The sequence below is a fragment of the Denticeps clupeoides genome, chromosome 2 (assembly GCF_900700375.1).
Source record: "Denticeps clupeoides chromosome 2, fDenClu1.1, whole genome shotgun sequence".
NCBI classification, from domain to species: Eukaryota; Metazoa; Chordata; class Actinopteri; order Clupeiformes; family Denticipitidae; genus Denticeps; species Denticeps clupeoides.
In genome coordinates this window covers 29,625,322-29,645,613 of record NC_041708.1, presented here as the reverse complement: position 1 = coordinate 29,645,613, position 20,292 = coordinate 29,625,322, and positions in this window count along the sequence as shown.

Genomic DNA, 20,292 nt, shown 5'->3' with positions numbered 1-20,292 from the left:
AGAGTTATTCAGTTATTGGCAGGTGGCATGTTTTGTGTGATGCATCGATAATCGAGGCACTGATAATCAAATCGAATCGTGAGACCAGTGAAGGTTCACATCTCTAGTTAAAAGTTGTTATGTAAAGCGTAATGTAATAAATTAGCACAATTAACACAGTACTGTTTTGTTTACTTCCTGCGTGGATCTGATCTGTGACGGACAAAATCTGTGAAGCCCTGCATCACGCCAGTCAGTCACTGTCACCAGATCACTGTCACCTGCCTACTAAGCGGTAGGTCACTGACTCCACCCTTACTTCATGTTTCTGGGCAAGTGTTGGTTTCAGTTCTGTTAGTAAAACCATCAGTTCTTGGGTCCTGGCCTTGCCCCCTTCCTCGTGGCATTACAGTATCCTAGCCGGAGACATGAAAATGGACAATTACGTTTTAGAGCCAGTTCAGATGATGCATCTTTTACATGAACATTAATAATGTAAAAAAGACCATGTGGTGTGGGAGAAGAGAGTGTAGAAAAAACTCTTTCTCCCTCCACACAAAGCACTGTATTCAACCACTCCAATTTGATGTTACCTGGCAGAAAGAGGCATGGCACAATAGAGGTTAAAAATGAACAGTTTCTAATTTATTAACACCGGTAAATAATTATTGTAGTTACATGTAAATATTGAATGTAAAAAGGTACCAATGTTACAGAGAAAACAGAAATAAGAAGAAAGAGGGAGAGAGAGAGAGAGGGAGAAGGAGAGGGAGAGAAAAAGCCATGAGAAAAAAATGGGAGAGGAAAAACCCCCTGAGCAAGAAAGCTCAGTCCTTCTTTCCACATGTGAGCAGACCTTTATACCCCTGGCCTACAGGAAGTTGTCACTGGCCAATCAGAACCTATTGTTTCTGATGTCATGCCCCCGGTGCCTCCCAATTGGGGAAGACAAAGAGGGTGGGCAGTCCTGACGGCTGATACTTCACACATTGCCGTCAGACAAAAGGCATGTAAAACAGAGGTGCCGAATCTTCACGCACAACCATCGACACAGGAATGTCACACCTCCCCCTGCAGACAGCTGTTATGCAAGACAAAAGGCATGCTCCTGTGATGTCCATTCTTACAATAATAATCTCCGAATTTGTCTGCAGGTGTTTTATTGAAAGAAAAAAAAAGACCAGGGGTCTCATTTATAAAACTTTGAGTCAAACTCATACTAAAAATGTATGTACGCAGATAAAATGTCCGATTTTTGAAGAAAAAAAATCCGCATCACTCTCTACACCCCCCCTTCAACCATAAATGGTAAGTGCAAATTACCTCATGAATATTTAAGACTAAAATATGAAAAAAAAATGGTAACCAATTCCCCTCTTCCTTAACCACTAGGCCATCTCTGCCCCTTTTCTTTCCCATTTCTCTGATCAAGCTGTACCTGGTGTGCTTCGGATGGACCGTTTGTCAATACAATCATATCAGCTTTGTGGAGAGAAATAAATCCCAACATTTTGTTGCTTAAGATTAGGGCTGGAACGATTATTCAAATAACTCGAATGATTCGATTACAAAAAATGTTCGAGGAAAATTATTTGCCTCAAGGCTTCGTTTAATTAGTCACCAAAGTCCATCTCAAAGTCTATCGTAACGCTCCCATAAAAGTAGCGGTATCTTTATAACTGGAAACTGAACTGTATTGTTTAAGTTGGATTATTAGTAATACTTGAATTGTTTATTTATATTTTCTTTTTACAGCATTCTTTTTGTAGCATTAAGTCAATATTGAGAAGGCCAAAACTGATGGTCAAATGTCCAGGGGGCGGCGGTTTTCCTTGTGACAAGGTGGTTTGGAATAAGTGGCTCCAAACTTTGTGGATCATTGAACATTTCTTCCAGTTCGTATTTGTCGTTCCACCTGCGTGACTAGCATGAGGTGTGTTTAGGATGAAGTCGCATTGTTTTTCCGCAAGGATGGTTGTCAGTCTGTCAGTGTCCATTCCACTTTTTGGCACCTATGAAGTTGGTACCCTGATCACACTTTATTTGTCTGACTGAGCCTCTTATGGCAATGAAATAAAAGTCCATTTATAAAAGTGTCTGTTGACAGATCCTCTAACATTTCAACATGGACTGCACGTGAATAGAAGCATGTGAAAAGGAGGCCGTGCCTTTTGTGTTCTTTCCGTGCTTGTTTGGTCAGGAATGGCCCAAAAATGTCCATACCACAGTATGTGAAGTGTTCAATTCTCTCTGTGGGTAGGTCTCTCGTTTGTCCTTCCACAGGTCTCCTTTGCCTACGACAAAACACACACTGGCGAATATAGGATGCAACCTTTTGGCTTAACCTTGGAATCCAATACCCGCTGGATCGTATCTCATTCATCATGAAGCCTTTCCCATGATGACTGGCCCTTTCGTGGCATTGGGCAATTATCAGTTTTGGGATGTGATGTTCTCTGGAAATGATGGTTGGATGTTTGAGTGAATTTGGGAGGGATGAATGCCGTAGTTTTCCTCCCACTTTAAGCCCATTTTGATATACAAGTCTTTGATAATGACAGTTTCTGCATTTTGTCTTTCAGTCACAGTGGTGATCGTGTTTGATTTGTCTTTAAGCAGGTATCGTCTGAGAAACGGAACAAAAGTAGGATTCTGTAGCGACTTACCCTGCTGCTGAACTCCCTTCCTCCTCATCAAACACGCGTTTCAGGTGCTGGATCATTGCCGTGGTGCTCCCGTGCCGTGCCATGTCGCTTTTGCATATTTTCGCGCAGATTTCTCTGCCTCCGCCATGTATCTGTCCTCTACCTCTGCTTGTTTTTTTTTTTGCTCCGCGCTGTCTATGAGGCGCCAAATTCAGCTTGCATCTGTGTGTTCACTCCGCTCCACGCTCAAATAAAGTTTTTTTTAATAATCAAATGTCTACGAATCGATTAGGAAATTCATTGCCAACTCTTTTAGTAATCGATTTTTAGCGAGTCAATCGATTCGTTGTTGCAGCCCTAGTTATGTTTACAAAGTTATGACCATTGTGACTGCAATGCAGTATATTACCAAATAATCCAAATGTTTACAATCATTTTTTTTTTCATTTGTACATTGGAAACAGTAATCATTAGATGTTAAAATGTAGAAAAATCCATAAAACCATACATTTCTATTCAGTCCTTCAGTTTTTACTGCTTTTACTATTTTGGACTACTATGTTAATGTTATGTTGTGTCTTACAAAGTCATATTTCAAAGTTTTGAAACATGTATGACATTTTATACAAATGTCCAAATGTTAAAATGTAGAAAAACCTGTTTGTTTAGGATTGTGACAAGCTTAAATAAATGGTTTAAGTTCTGTCAAAAATACACATGTATATTGTGTTATTACAACTTAAATGAGTCAAAATGATTTCATAGATTTAGTTAGTTTTACTTAAATCTAATTATTTTTTGTAGTTGAATTGTTTGAGTTAATAAACTTAAATGGTTCAAGGCAATCGGTTTCAGCAAATAGTTTGAGTTGAACTAACTCATCAGGTTTTACAGTGTATCATATGCATCCAACCTGGCTTGAGCTGCTTTCACTTCCTTCTGCGCTCTTAAGCGTTCCAGCTCTGAATTTTGAGCCGCCATTTGTTCCTTGTGCCCCTCCTCTAGAGCCTTTATCCTTTCTCTTTGTCTTTGCTCCTGTAATACAACCTAATACTCTGCCTCGTTTGCTGCTAGTTCCGCTGCTGCTTCGGCTCGCTTTGCGGTAAGCAGTGAAGATGTGGTTTGATGCCGCAGTCACGCCATATATGGACAAGGCTTAGTCATGCTGTAAAAGTCCACATAAATTAGTTATTTCATGCTCTGCATCAAAATCTCCATCAACACCACTTATTCTCTCCAGAATTATTCTTACAACCTCATGAGTTACTGCTTCACATGCATCAATCTTTCTCCTTATGTCAGATGGTGGTGCCGTTTGGTTTCTTATTTCTGAATAGAACATCAATATATCATCTCTCCTTTGTTCTATTATGTCTGCAAGTTCTGACATCTCTTCGTCTGTGATATCTGTCTTTAGCTTGTTTCTCGTACTTGCATTTTCCATTGTTCATTAAGAGTTGTTAGTCTCCTTTCTTTTTTGCTTAATTCTTCCTTTTGGTATGTTATCATCTTTTCAGTTTGTACTCTTTCAGAACGTCTTGGTAAGTCTGACATGCTTTGAGCTTTATCTTGAAGCTCACTTAACATTTGTTCTTTGCATGTGATTGGATCTTTAATGTCTTGTTGCGACATTATGTCAATCTGTTAATTTGTGACCGTTTGACTTAGTGATGCAGCCTGTACGTCTCCCATTTTGAGCCCCTTTTGACCCGTTTTGTCTTCTGACCAACTTCTGCCACCTGCTGGACGTCGCGGGTATTACCTTAAACCACGTAGTGCAGCGGGAGGCGGCGGTCAAGCTCTTACTGGAGCATTCAGTCAATATTGAGAAGGCCAGAACTGATGGTCAAATGATGATTCAGTTCAGTTACCGTACTTCCGTTCACAAACGGGTTATCAAAATAAGAGTAGGTAACATTATATTAATGTAAATCTTACTTTGTTGGTCTTTACACTTTTTTTTATTTTTTCGTTATTCCCAGATTGGCTATAGCAGGGGCCAAACCCGTTTTTTTTTCTTTTTTTTTTATTAAAATAAAACAAATAGGCTAACATATGTTTGTGAATTTCATAGTTTTTTTCATGTACATCATGAATGTTTCACAGTACACTCTAAAAACTGCTGGGTTAAAAACAACCCAATTTGGGTTATTTTGGTAACCCAGCGCTGGGTCAAAAAGGGACCAACCCAACGCTGGGTTATTTTGACCCAACAAGTTGGGTTACACGTTTAACCCAGCATGCTGGGTTGTGATTATTAACCCAACTATTAGTTAAAAATGACTACGCTGCTGGGTTGAATGGAACCCAAAATGGGTCAGAAATTTAATATAGAAACTTGTGATTAAAATTACTAAAATAAAAACAATTATACAGCAATACATATTTCAATAATGGAATTTTATTAATGACAAAACATGTAAAAAATGTGTCCATATGAATTTAAGACTTTTTTTTCCATCTCCACCTCAACATTAAGACAATTTTTATGAAAATGTATCAAACTGTAGTCACAGTGTTTCTGGAATAAAGTCAGTAACAATGAATCAGATTGAAGCCAAATTAACTTAAGAAAAACACAATTTGACATGTAAATGTAATGAAAAAAAGTTTTCTTATCATGCATAAACTAAGATATAAGAGTCATCTGTAAGAAACACACAACAAAGCAGGCATTAAGAACATCTATGCAGTAAGGATCAGATTTGGTCAAAATAAACTTGCAACTTTCCTAAAATGTGCCCTCTGTAAAAAAAATAATAATACAATACTAGACACATCAAGCACAAGAAGAATCAGATACAAAATGAACAACTGCAAGCCTATTTGCTCTAATCACTGCAAAGTAATTGTACAACAATCAGGCATGAAGAGCTGTGCTATAAGCATAATTGGGTCTTACCCTGCTAGCTCATTCTTCAGCTTCTGAACCTTTGAAGGTAGCTCACTTCTACCTTAATTTCACATTGCCTGCTGAATGAAGGTAAACGTGTTTTCAAGCACTTTGGGTGCTGCAGGTGAAGTGCGTAGGTTAAGCCAAACAAGAGGCACATTGCTTGAGGTAGGTTGGTGAGTGCTTCCCTTGCCCTCTCGGTTGATGCCCAGTCTTGAGGGGTTGAGTTATGGCAATGCTGGGCTTGCTGAACTGTTGTCCTCATAATAGAGGATTCCCACTGGGATGTCCATGGAGTCTCCATAGACTCTACATAGTGCAAGAAACATGACAAAAAGAGAATATGCAGGTTAACAGCAATTTGTCTACAATCAACTGTATAGAATTATCTAATATTATAGATTTTGTAATTCAATGTGATTTTATTTTAGGCACTGTAAACAATCTATTTTGTGTGTTTATATATAGGCGTCTTTCATGTTGTGACAGTAGGTGGTATATTACACAATTTGATATTTGAATGGTACAAATGGAGAAAGGGTTTACTCACTGAACTGCTCTTGAAGAACATAGATGCATCATCTCCAAGAATTATTGGAAGTCCTCTCAGGACAAGGCATCTAATGGCTGTTAGCTCTGTGCTCTGCAAAGTGGTATAAAACACACTTGAATGTAGAACAAAGGAAATAAATCTTATATCAGTCTATTTGTCCATATAGAGAAATACCACAAGAGAACAGTTTATGTATTGAACTAACCATCAATATCATTATGAGAAGAAAAGAGAAATATCAACCCACCGTTGTGTTGTAGCAGGTCAGCTAATTGCTTTTCTATCCAACCTGTCTTCCTCTTGAAATTTCCATCAAAATTGGACACAACCCATCAAGAACACCAAAGAACTATTCTTTAAAATTTCTACCAACAATCCTGTTAAATTCCAGGTAAACCTGAAAAATATTAAATATGCTCAGTTTTGATATTCAGGCAGAGTTATTTATAACACAAATAAACCTCTCTGAACATCATGTATGTAAAACAAGTAAGAAAAAAAAAAACATTAAAGGACACATCCACAAACCTGGTTTTCAGTCAAAAAAGCACTGGGCAGCTTTGGATCATCTGGATCATCAGCTTTGGATCATCTGGATCATCAGCTTTGGATCATCATGTCAGGTTCATCCTTTACAACCTCCTCTCGTCTAAGAACAAACATGATTCCTGATGCAAGCAAGGAAAGGGCTTAGTTCCTTCTTGCATAAGTTCCATATTTTAGCCTGTAACGTTTAAAAAACTGTGCTCTTCTCGCAGATAGTACTTGCATTTCCAAAGCATATTAAAGTGGCTTTAAACAAAACTAGTAGTGCAAAAAAAAAACTGGCATATGTTGAAAGTGGGTGTTTACTTTTTCAAACCTACATTGAAATAATTTGAATTCTACAAAACTGTATGTAGATAAGTAGAGAGCTACTCTAAAAACACATTACTGCAAGTATCAAATGCTCACTGTTCCCTTAAAATGACCTCATAATTAAATGCATGTTTCAAACTACAACTGTTCCAGCAGTTTCTAATTTGAAAAGAGAAAACAACTCACCTTGTTCATCCACAAAATGGTTCTCGTTGCAGCAAGCAAAACTCCTTTAAAAAAAAAAAAAAAAAGTCCAAACTTGAGGGAAACAGACAAATGTAGACAGAAAGGTATACTTCTAAAATACAACATTAAACCCCAAAACCCCCTTTCACATTGTATATGCAAAATAAAGCTTACCTATCTCCGTGTGAGTGAGTACACACAAATTGCTGGCCCCAATGCAGTCGCAAGATATTAAGCATTGTTAGCATAGCAAGTGTTAGTTAGCAAGATATTAAGCATTGTTAGCATAGCAAGTGTTAGTTAGCAAGATATTAAGCATTGTTAGCATAGCAAGTGTTAGTTAGCAAGATATTAAGCATTGTTAGCATAGCAAGTGTTAGTTAGCAAGATATTAAGCATTGTTAGCATAGCAAGTGTTAGTTAGCAAGAAAAAAATTCTCCTCTGTCCTTCAACCCGCAGCTTTTGCCTCAGAATTTTTTTTCCGCCCGTCTCCTAACCCCGCGGCTTTCGTTCATAAAATAATTTTTTCGCCCTTCAGAATTTTTTTTTTCGCCCCTCAGAAACTAAAGACGGTGCAAAGACAATTTTAAGAGGATTTTCATGCATAACACACTATTGATAAAGTTGTTTAAAAACGCACAAATTCCACAAATATTCGATAGTTGCAGCCCTAGCCGTGTCACTCACACTGGCTTCCGTGACCTTATAAGGTACTCGGGGACTCACGCAGTAAACGCGTCATTTGCTTCCAGACCTTTAAAAAGCGCCCTGCTGCTCCCTCCATCCCTTCCCGAGATCGTCTCGTACAGCCACGCAAGTATTTCTCCACGCCAGCTTTTACTGTGTATTTTACATTCTTTTTATTGAAGTATTATATTCATGTTTTATTAAACTTATTATTATTATCTTTTTTATGTTTTAAGCTAAATAAATAAAGCTGTTTTGTGTTTGTGTGTGTGTGTGTGTGTTGAGTGTAAAATTGCTGCTTTGTTTAACACCAAAACTGCACAAAATATCACGCTTCCTCTTTAGTTGAAGTTTGCCATCACTACTTCTTTTATATTCATGTCTTTATTTACGAGTAAAGCTAATTTCTATTGGTATTTGTTACGGGTAAATTGTGTATATTTTTACATTTACCGCCCTTGTCCAGAGCGGTTTTTACTTTTACTTTCTTTTCCTGCAGATGGGGACAGATGTGGCGGAATCGGCTCCTTCTGAAATCAGCCTGCAAGTCACGCTGTCAAATAAAAACGTGTTAAAACTCCGAGTGGTTTCATGTGTCGGAACGATCAAATAAGCGGTCTGACTGGTCACGCCGTCCAGCCGCTTACGTCACGACGCCGACGTGCTGCGGGTGTAAAGCTGGTGTAGTTACGCGCACTTTACCTTGTGGCGGCCGCGGGTCAACATGCCCTCATCTTCTCTAAAACGGTCAAGATGCGTGACGTGGGAGAATAAACAGGAGGAAGGTTCGAGTGACGGACGCGCCTCGTCGCAGCTTCATCGGGTCTCGCTGTTCACCAGATCAGATGATTTCAGCTCTTATTCTTGTAACCTGGCAGTGTGATTTGTGACGTGATCGACACATTTAAATTTTACATTTACAGCATTAATCAGACGTCCTTATCCAGAGCGACTTACAATCAGTAGTTACAGGGACAGTCCCCCCCCCCCCTGGAGCAACTTAAGGTTAAGTGTCTTGCTCAGGGACACAAAGGTAGTAAGTGGGATTTGAACTCGGGTCTTCTGGCGAGTGTCTTACCCACTAGGCTACTACCACCCCAAAACATCATCTATATGTAATGAAGCGACATTAGTGATGAGGTCGTGTCTGTCGTGTCTTATTTCTAACGTGTCGCTTCACTTTATTTCTCATTACTGATGCACATGATTCTATAACAAGCTGACAAATCAGGGCTTTTATCAGGACTGAAACAAAAAGCGTGTTGGTGACAACTGGTGTCAGGCGGCGACAAGCCGCTCGAGTAAAAGAATAAGAGCTGAACTCATGTGAACAGTTGAACAGTAAAACCTGTAAAAGTTGTAATAAGCGCGTCCGTCACTGGGATCTTCACCTTGTTTATTGTTTCGTGTCCCATTTTGACCATTTCAGAGGAGATCAGAGCGCGTTAGACCGCGACCTGCACCAGGGGGAGTGGGCGTGTCTACGCCACGTGCACGCGCAATGGACGTCGTGACGTAGGCGGCGGGACGGCGGGTCGGTCAGGTCGTGGTTCGTGTTTATTGTCTTTAAATGAACGAGTCTCCCGCCGTTTTATTCCATTTGATCGGACTCGTTTTCATCCGTCTCTGGAATATTTGTACCTGTGACCAATAAAACAAGTTGCAGTTGATCGACTTCCTTTTTTGGCGCTTCAGTAAAGGGGCAATTATTTCGGGGTAATATATGTAATGTAAAATTTTGGGTGAAAATATTTCAGAGAAAGTATTCTGTTTATCTAAAACCATCCATTTTGGCCTAAATACAAGTGCTAATACAGTTAGTGTTTTTCTTTATGTTACAATTACGCTCCGGGGCAGAATCTATTCAATATCTTTTTACACCTTTTTCTTTCTATATCTAACTGGTTTTTATTGTTATTAAGTCATTGCTCCCTTTTCAAGTTACAATCTAGCTCTGCTTCTGCACAGGACACTCTGCAGGGACATCAGTCGGGGACGTGAGGAAAGTCCCTTGCTCTTGGGCTGCATTGCTCGTTGGTTCTGGGAAATTTTCTTCTGGTGAGAGTTTCCTGTGAACTGATTATCAGTTTCTGTGTTTCATGAACCTTTAAAGCTCAACCACACTGGCATGCAAAACACCACAACAACAAAACCCACATGTGTATCAAGAGGTTGTTCTTCCTGGTAGAGGTTACCATAGTAACAGCACCACCGCAGCTGCAAAGCTCAGTTGGGGTTATTTAGGAGGAGAGCTTCCTATCTATCCAGGATTTCTATTACAAGTTGTGCCTGAGCAGTAAAACTGACCAGGCTGCTACCAAGAGATTGTAGCCTCTGGTCTCAGACCAGATGAGGTTTGCTGGAAAGTTCTGTATGACTTTGAAAGCAGAACTGAATAATGTGTGGGAAGGTTCTATGCTTACGGGAAACCCACAAAAAACATTTCTGAGAACAATGAAATTCTGTGTTTTTTTTCATAGGACGTTTGACAGAACTTTTGTTTTGAGGTTTTGCTTATAATAACGTGTCCCTTTGGAAGAAAGTAACAGCTCTGCTGCAACAGATTTCCCATTGGTCAATGTAACACACTCAGCGGTCAACTCAATGGTTTGGGCAGTGGTGGCCTAGCGGTTAAGGAAGCGGCCCCGTAATCAGAAGGTTGTGGGTTTGAATCCTGGTCCGCCAAGCTGCCACTGAGGTGCCACTGAGCAAAGCACCGTCCCCACACACTGCTCCCCGGTCGCCTGTCATGGTGATTCTTGCATTGATTTTATAGCAGGAAGAGGAGCCAGATATCACCAATATTCCTGTTGCTCTCCTCACTACTGGTCAGTCCCAGGAGCATCCTTGTAGTAGATGTAATGTTAGTTGTAATGTAATGTAATGTAATGTAGTAGATGAAATGATCAAGGTTGTAACATTTAACAACAATTTCATTTTTTTGAACATTGTTAGCTTAACTTAACACATGCTATTCTAATATTTTTTCTGGCTGCTTGATCACTGTCAGTATATTATATTATACACAGTTATACACACTACTGTTAACTAATGGTTGAGAGATTACACAACATGTTCACTTATTACTCCAGTAAAAGTACTTTTTGCCAAAGCAAGATATATCCTGCTTTACAATATATCTCATTGCATTTTATAACCTGATTAAATGATTTTTTCATTGCATTTGAGTATTTGTATAGAATTAGATAGCTCTGCATTTCTGTGTTACATGCACAGGACACAAAGTGCTGGCCTGCTCTCTCTCTCTCTCTCTCTCTCTCTGTCGTAATGCGAGGCTCCGAGCACACAGACGATCTGCAAAAGTTCACCTTCTGTCACGGTTCTGACGAGGAACAGAAAGAGATCGTGTGTTGGTGGGGACGAGAACCCCGGTACTGCTGAACACAAAGGAGGCAGGAAAGTCTCCACCGTATTAATTTGCGAACGTGAGCCGAAAACTCGCAACTCCCCACTGATGTTGACATTTTTAGAAGAATTAAATCTGGCAACACAAGACATCATTATAAAGAGGCAGCAGGAATATCTGGCCCTCTTTTATAAAATGATGCTGACCGTGCTGGTCTGAGTATTGGAAATATTTTTTATAAAAAAAAGAACGAAGGCTTTTTATCTACTATGTCTTATTCAGATTATAAGAATAATGCATGAAAAAGAACAATTTGCAGTCTTTTGCATCATTATTGAGCGTCACGTGGTTCTCCTTATCTAACATGGTCCAATAACAGGGATTAATTCATATCAATATTTAGATCATTACACGAACACAGAGCACATCACAACAGCATCATCGATTGATAATCGACAGATTCTACTTTTGTTAAACCCCCAGTGTCGCCGTGTCACCCACACACTGGCTTCCGTGACCTTATAAGGTACTCGGGGACTCACGCAGTAAACGCGTCATTGGCTTCCAGACCTTTAAAAAGCGCCCTGCTGCTCCCTCCATCCCTTCCCGAGATCGTCTCGTACAGCCACGCAAGTATTTCTCCACGCCAGCTTTTACTGTGTATTTTACATTCTTTTTATTGAAGTATTATATTCATGTTTTATTAAACTTATTATTATTATCTTTTTTATGTTTTAAGCTAAATAAATAAAGCTGTTTTGTGTTTGTGTGTGTGTGTGTGTGTGTGTTGAGTGTAAAATTGCTGCTTTGTTTAACACCACAACTGCACAAAATATCACGCTTTCTTGTTAGTTGAAGTTTGCCATCACTACTTCTTTTATATTCATGTCTTTATTTACGAGTAAAACTAATTTTTATTGGTATTTGTTACGGTTAAATTGTGTATTTTTTACATTTACCGCCCTTGTCCAGAGCGGTTTTTACTTTTACTTTCTTTTCCTGCAGATGGGGACAGATGTGGCGGAATCGGCTCCTTCTGAAATCAGCCTGCAAGTCACGCTGTCAAATAAAAACGTGTTAAAACTCCGAGTGGTTTCATGTGTCGGAACGATCAAATAAGCGGTCTGACTGGTCACGCCGTCCAGCCGCTTACGTCACGACGCCGACGTGCTGCGGGTGTAAAGCTGGTGTAGTTACGCGCACTTTACCTTGTGGCGGCCGCGGGTCAACATGCCCTCATCTTCTCTAAAACGGTCAAGATGCGTGACGTGGGAGAATAAACAGGAGGAAGGTTCGAGTGACGGACGCGCCTCGTCGCAGCTTCATCGGGTCTCGCTGTTCACCAGATCAGATGATTTCAGCTCTTATTCTTGTAACCTGGCAGTGTGATTTGTGACGTGATCGACACATTTACATTTTACATTTACAGCATTTATCAGACGTCCTTATCCAGAGCGAGTTACAATCAGTAGTGACAGGGACAGTCCCCCCCTGGAGCAACTTAAGGTTAAGTGTCTTGCTCTGGGACACAATGGTAGTAAGTGGGATTTGAACTCGGGTCTTCTGGCGAGTGTCTTACCCACTAGGCTACTACCACCCCAAAACATCATCTATATGTAATGAAGCGACATTAGTGATGAGGTCTGTCGTGTCTTATTTCTAACGTGTCGCTTCACTTTATTTCTTATTACTGATGCACATGATTCTATAACAAGCTGACAAATCAGGGCTTTTATCAGGACTGAAACAAAAAGCATGTTGGTGACAACTGGTGTCAGGCGGCGACAAGCCGCTCGAGTAAAAGAATAAGAGCTGAACTCATGTGAACAGTTGAACAGTAAAACCTGTAAAAGTTGTAATAAGCGCGTCCGTCACTGGGATCTTCACCTTGTTTATTGTTTCGTGTCCCATTTTGACCATTTCAGAGGAGATCAGAGCGCGTTAGACCGCGACCGGCACCAGGGGGAGTGGGCGTGTCTACGCCACGTGCACGCGCAGTGGACGTCGTGACGTAGGCGGCGGGACGGCGGGTCGGTCAGGTCGTGGTTCGTGTTTATTGTCTTTAAATGAACGAGTCTCCCGCCGTTTTATTCCATTTGATCGGACTCGTTTTCATCCGTCTCTGGAATATTTGTACCCGTGACCAATAAAACAAGTTGCAGTTGAACGACTTTGTCTGTGTTCCTTTTTGCAGTGGATGAGCTCCCTGCTCCTCAAATGAGCTCCCTGCTCCTTATTCTGGGAATGTTAGATAAGGAAACTTTCCTCAGCGCGTCACCAGAACAGTCAGAACTTCTCTGGTCTTCACACCTCGGATAAAATATTCAAATGTTCATAATTATGGCTGCCCATGGTAGAATCTCTCTCTTTTTACACCTGGGCCTTTTTCTTTTTATGTATAACCTGTTCTTTATTATTATTATTATTAAGTAATTTTCCATTATCAAGTTTAATCCAGATCAGCTACTGCAGGACCTTCTGCAGGGAACTACAGGGCCGTTGGAGATCAGCAATCAGGCACTTGAGGAAAGTTGAAATATAGAAATGAATAAATTACCCTCAAACTGATAATGGACGACATCTAGTAGAGTATCTGAAAATGCTCTGTTTGTGCACCGACCCGCCCCACCCTGTCTAGAACCGGCCCTGCTTCAGCATCTGGCTCAGACCAGCCGACTGTGGTTACATTTGTTGTGAAGATGTTTTTGGGGGATTTTTAACTTGTGAGCTGTTCCTGTAAAAGGGTCAAATCAGTTTCTATTTCTAATAAGTGAACATCTTAACCACACTGGCCCAGAAAAACAAACCAATCACCTTTTCATCAAGATGTTGTTCTCACGGGTACAGACGAACATAACCGCAGCAGTAATTGTCAGACCGGCCCCTCTAGCACCAACAACCTTGCCACCGTAAATCCCCGGTCTTCCCCGCTCAGATGCTCACTTTGAACTTGCCTTCTTCATGCCTACATGCCTTAACATGGCATTGACTTGCTGTCGTGTGATTGGCTTATTATTAGTTATATGTGGAAACAAGAAATTGTACCGAATGAAGTGGCCGCTGAGTTTACTGTACTTGTGTATCTGTGATCTGACAATAAAAATGATTTTATTTCTGATTACTGTTACTGTTAACACTGTTAAGGCTTCTTCTCCAGAACTTGGCACTTTGACGCTATTACTTGATGAACAGCGCCGCCTGCTGGGCGTAAATCGCAGCGTTTTTTTACCTGCTTACCTGGCTATAAATCGAACGCAGGATCTGCAGGAAGTCGTCGTGGTCCCACCTCCACAGACGCGTCTTATAAGTGGAGTTTCTGTGTTAATTGCCGACTTCTTCATCTCAGCATAATCTCACAATGGCAGCATCGATCTTCTGCCAGATGATCTATCTGTCATTCGGGATTTGCGTTGTTAACTGTAAGTATTTATCAGGAACGTATCGTCGTTTGATTTCGTGTTACCTCGAGCTCCTCATGCAGCACAACAGACCAGGTTTATGACCACAATTGTGAACTAATATTATTCATATCTAACTCAATCGGAAGTGGTCGCAGTGTCTGATCTAAAGGGTCAGATAAGCTCGTTATTTAACGCTGTATGATGTGAGGTTTGGACGAACAATGGGATTTAATAGTATTTTAAAGAGTCACAGGGACCCTGACACCGGATATCAACTCACGGCAATTATGCATTTATACAAATAATCACACCAACAAGAACACACAACTCTAATCTGAAAAACGGAACAGGACAACCTGGAAATGTCAGGAGCGTGACAGGACAATTCAACTTCTGGACACGTTTTTTTCATCGTTTATCAAATATGATATAAATCTATATCTAGTTAAATAATAAATATTTTATTCTGCTCTTTATGGTTGACAATGTGTGTTTCTCATGATTTTATTATACAAAAACCACAAGTTTGAGTCCTAATCTGCATGATATATGTCAGATTAAAATCTATTGGTAGTACTTGCTAAGAAGAGCATTTTATTCCTTATGAGACTATTTAATCAGGGGAGTACAGCATGCCTGAAGAATCAGAAGACTGGTGGACTGTCCCTGTCCCTATTAGATGAGATGATCTGGAAAAGGACGTCTACTGTATTCTGTAAATCCCCGTCTTTGCCACTCTGTTCCACACATTGTGGGTCTTTTCAGGTCTGCCTGTCCCCGATGAGCACCTGAGCTGTACCGTGACGCTGCATGAGAACAATTCAGCCACCTTCACCCTCTCCTCTCCTCACTGTCACGGTTTCTGGATGGATGAAAACGTAAGTACGTCAGCCAGAGACTGAAAAGGGGAGGAGCCAGGCCCGGATAAGTCCCATAACTCTACGGAACTTACTAATAAGACTAACACAAGCGGCCGAGTGTCTCTCTTCGCTCTTTGGTTCAGCGTCCAATACCGGAACCTGGAGCACTGATGCTGGCAACCATTTATGGTGAAGAAGGGCGTGGTATCAAGAGGGGCGTGGCCTGCAGTCAGTGTGCAGGGACCTTGGGGAACCTCTTAAAAAGCTTCTTTTTAATATGACATGTTACTTTGAATTCCTCATGGTGTTGAAGTGAAGTGTGTTCTGTAATCTGGATCTTATATCCAGTAAAGGGGACAGTAAGAACTTAGCTGATGTTTCGTATATTCAAGTTCCAGCTACGTGGAGAAAGTGGGTCAGGTTTGGGCTGAAAAGAGCCACACCCTGCGTCCTAATAAGCGTGCGCTGATCTCTTCATGTTAACTTCCATTTTCTATTTTGTCTTTATCGTTTTTAAGAAAACCCGTTTCTTGGATGAGGACAGCTATGATGAAAAGAAGGTTGTACATTTCGACAGAAACTACGTGACTCTCCATACATGCCGAGATTATGTAATATTTACGGGAGACTGTAACCCTGGAAATCAGGTTTGTGGGTTTATTTCTGCTTTATGTGCAGCATAGAAGGTGGAATTGAATGTATTTTTAAAATTGAAAATCTATAACAGGTCCTGAAGACAGCAACGTGTTACAGTGAGTAGAATAATCATCATAATCACTCATATTTATTGTTCCTGATGGAACAAGTCTCCTGAATACAAGTCCCCTCTTATCCGTCTACTTTCTCCATTTGAATTTAATAGCCACATGTCCAACGCAAAAAACAGAAGAAGATGCTGCACCACAAAGTGAGCAGTTTATCAAGCTTTATATGTGTGTGTCTTTAAATGAGATTAAATGTGTTTTTAATTATCATTATTATTATGTGGGCCTTTTAGTAATGACTGGTTGTTAATTTTTTTCTTGTGTTGGCACCGTTTAAAGGTGCATAATCAGGAATAAAACTTCGTACTTAATTATGGGATGTGTGCAATTGCGTTTATAAGCGTTAGCACGTAGCAAAGCTACAAGCTCTTAAACGGAGTGAAATTCTCAGAGAAATACAATGAAATGTCAACTGAGCATTGGTAGCCTTTTAACCCCGCTGTTTAATGCAACCTAGCGGCTCATATACACATCCTATTATTATTGTAAAGTTATGTAATTCTGCATGTAATATTAGGAACGACAACATATAAATGACGTTGCATTCCTTAACTGTGGTTTTCCTCCACCTCCATTTTGAAGACTCCGCAGTAAATGCAGCTGGCAGTCATGGTGAAATCTTCCCTGCTCTCCTCATTACTGTCTTGTGTCTCCTTCTAAATTAACAGGTAAGTAAGGCACCAGCTAAACAAGGAGGGAGAACATTTCCACTTTCTCTGCATCTTTCTGCTTTTATTACATGGCGGCTTGACTACTTCAACTCTGTCTTTCTTGGTCTCCCACAGTCACTGTTCTCATGGCTTCAGCTGGTCCAGAATGCGCTTGCTGATCTGGTATTACCACAATACCACAACACATTACCACAGTTCCTGAGTCACTGCACTGGTTGCCGATTGGTTTTAGAATTCAGTTGAAAATTGTATTGATGGTTTTTAAGGCCCTAAATAGACAGGCCCCACCCTACATATCAGATCTTGTCCATTTTCAGCCAACTCCTAGATCCTTAACATCAAGCGGCAACGGCCTCGTCCACGTCCCTCGATCTCGCCTTAAGCAGAAAGGTGACAGAGCCTTCGCAATGGCTGCACCCCACCTGTGGCACCAGCTACAACTTGACATTAAATTTGCCCGTACAGCCTCCTCTTTTATATCCAGGCTTAAATCCCATCTGAACTCTTTAGCTTGCCCATAATCAGATGGTTGCTGGTTCGAATCCCGATCCGCCAAGGTGCCACCGAGGTGCCACTGAGCAAAGCACTGTCCCCACACACTGCTCCCCGGGCGCCTGTCATGACTGCCATCTGCTCACTAAGGGTGATGGTTAAAAGCAGAAGACACATTTCACTGTGTGCACCGTGTGCTGTCCGGCTGTGTTTCACAGTGACAGTTACTTCACTTTGACACTATCATGGATTTCTATGTTATTTTCTTCAGCCTCCCCATTTTTATTTATTTATATATTCATATTTGTTGGCTTCTACTTTCCATGTATTTTGCTTTGTTCTTTTTATGTATATGTATGTATGTCCTTATGTCTGTACAGCACTTTGGTGCAGTGGAACTGCTGTTAAAATGCTCTAGAAATAAAGTTGACTTGACTTCAGTATTTAGTCCTTAAAAGTAATTTCTATAAAAACGTCCCTGAACTTCTGTTCTTGTCATGGCCAGCACACAGACCAGCCGAGGAGATAGCGACCCGGAAGCTCCGAGTATAAAAGCCAGGTGACACCAAGGAGACGCTGCCCAGTCTTTATTCCCCAGAGATGCTGGCCAAACCGAACCTCGTGACCACGACCTTTGCCTGCCCTTGACCTTGAGTTTGCCCGTCCCCTTGCTGAGACTTCCTGCCACCCAACACATCCTCCTGTCCAGCCCTCTGCCCCACTCCCATTCCCACTCACCTCCAGCCTCTCCCTCACCAACCAAACACCGCCGGTCCTCCTCCCCAGCTCATCCAGTGTCCTCTCCCTGTACGCCGACTTGTTTCCCAGAACCATGTTAGCGCTGGTGGTCCCAACTGTCCAACCAAGCCCTGACCCCCTGGTGAGCACCAGGTCCTTCCCCTGCTCCGCCACCCGCTGTTTGCTTCCCATCACCATCTGCTGGAAGAAAACCAAACCCGGCCGACATCAGGGGCGAGCACTGGTAGACTCCGGGGCGGCCATTAACCTAATCAACATCGACCGGGGCCACTTTACTCCAGCTCCCAGTCACCCAATGTGATCCACCACGTGTGGTCATGGGGCTGGATGGCAGCCCGTTGGGCTCGGGTCAGGTATTCTTTCAAACCAAGCCCCTACTCATCTGCCTCGAGCCCAACCACATCGAAACTATAACCTTCTACCAAGACTCCCCATGACCCCATTGTGTTGGGTTACCCCTGGCTGACCGTCCAGGAGCCCCACATCAAATGGACCACGGGCACCGTCAAACAATGGGCCCACCATCAACCCCAACAGGCCATAGCCACAAGCTGCTCTAGCGCCAAACGGTGCGACTCGGTCACGCCCCTCAACCCATGCCTGACACCAGTTGTCACCAACATGCTTTTTGTTTCAGTCCTGATAAAAGCCCTGATTTGTCAGCCTGTTATAGAATCATGTGCATCAGTAATAAGAAATAAAGTGAAGCGACATGTTAGAAATAAGACACGACAGACTTAATCACTAATGTCGCTTCATTATAAGCGGCCATGATCTATAAATGATTTTTCGATCACGTCACAAATCACACTGCCAGGTTACAAGAATAAGAGCTGCAATCATCTGATCTGGTGAACAGCGAGACCCGATGAAGCTGCGACGAGGCGCGTCCGTCACTCGAACCTTCCTCCTGTTTATTCTCTCATCAACCCCGACAGGCCATAGCCACAAGCCGCTCTCGCGCCAAACGGTGCGACTCGGCCACGCCCCTCAACCCATGCCATGTTCCCTGCCCAAGCCCGCATCCCCGGTCCAGGTCGGCAGTAGCTACGTCCCCAAACCCAACCACGTCCATGTTCAAGTTAAGACCACACACTGTTAAACCCCCAGTGTCGCCGTGTCACCCACACACTGGCTTCCGTGACCTTATAAGGTACTCGGGGATTCACGCAGTAAACGCGTCATTTGCTTCCAGACCTTTAAAAAGCGCCCTGCTGCTCCCTCCATCCCTTCCCGAGATCGTCTCGTACAGCCACGCAAGTATTTCTCCACGCCAGTTTTTACTGTGTATTTTACATTCTTTTTAATGAAGTATTATATTCATGCAGCAGATTATTATATTAATGCAGCAGATTCCATTCTGCATTTTTATCTATATTTTATGTTTTAAGCGTAATAAGAAAAGCTGTTTTGTGTGTGTGTGTGTGTGTGTGTGTGTGTGTGTGTGTGTGTGTGTGTGTGTGTTGAGTGTAAAATTGCTGCTTTGTTTAACACCACAACTGCACAAAATATCACGCTTCCTCTTTAGTTGAAGTTTGCCATCACTACTTCTTTTATATTCATGTCTTTATTTACGAGTAAAGCTAATTTTTATTGGTATTTGTTACGGTTAAATGGTGTATTTTTTTACATTTACCGCCCTTGTCCAGAGCGGTTTTTACTTTTACTTTCTTTTCCTGCAGATGGGGACAGATGTGGCGGAATCGGCTCCTTCTGAAATCAGCCTGCAAGTCACGCTGTCAAATAAAAACGTGTTAAAACTCCGAGTGGTTTCATGTGTCGGAACGATCAAATAAGCGGTCTGACTGGTCACGCCGTCCAGCCGCTTACGTCACGACGCCGACGTGCTGCGGGTGTAAAGCTGGTGTAGTTACGCGCACTTTACCTTGTGGCGGCCGCGGGTCAACATGCCCTCATCTTCTCTAAAACGGTCAAGATGCGTGACGTGGGAGAATAAACAGGAGGAAGGTTCGAGTGACGGACGCGCCTCGTCGCAGCTTCATCGGGTCTCGCTGTTCACCAGATCAGATGATTTCAGCTCTTATTCTTGTAACCTGGCAGTGTGATTTGTGACGTGATCGACACATTTACATTTTACATTTACAGCATTAATCAGACGTCCTTATCCAGAGCGAGTTACAATCAGTAGTGACAGGGACAGTCCCCCCCTGGAGCA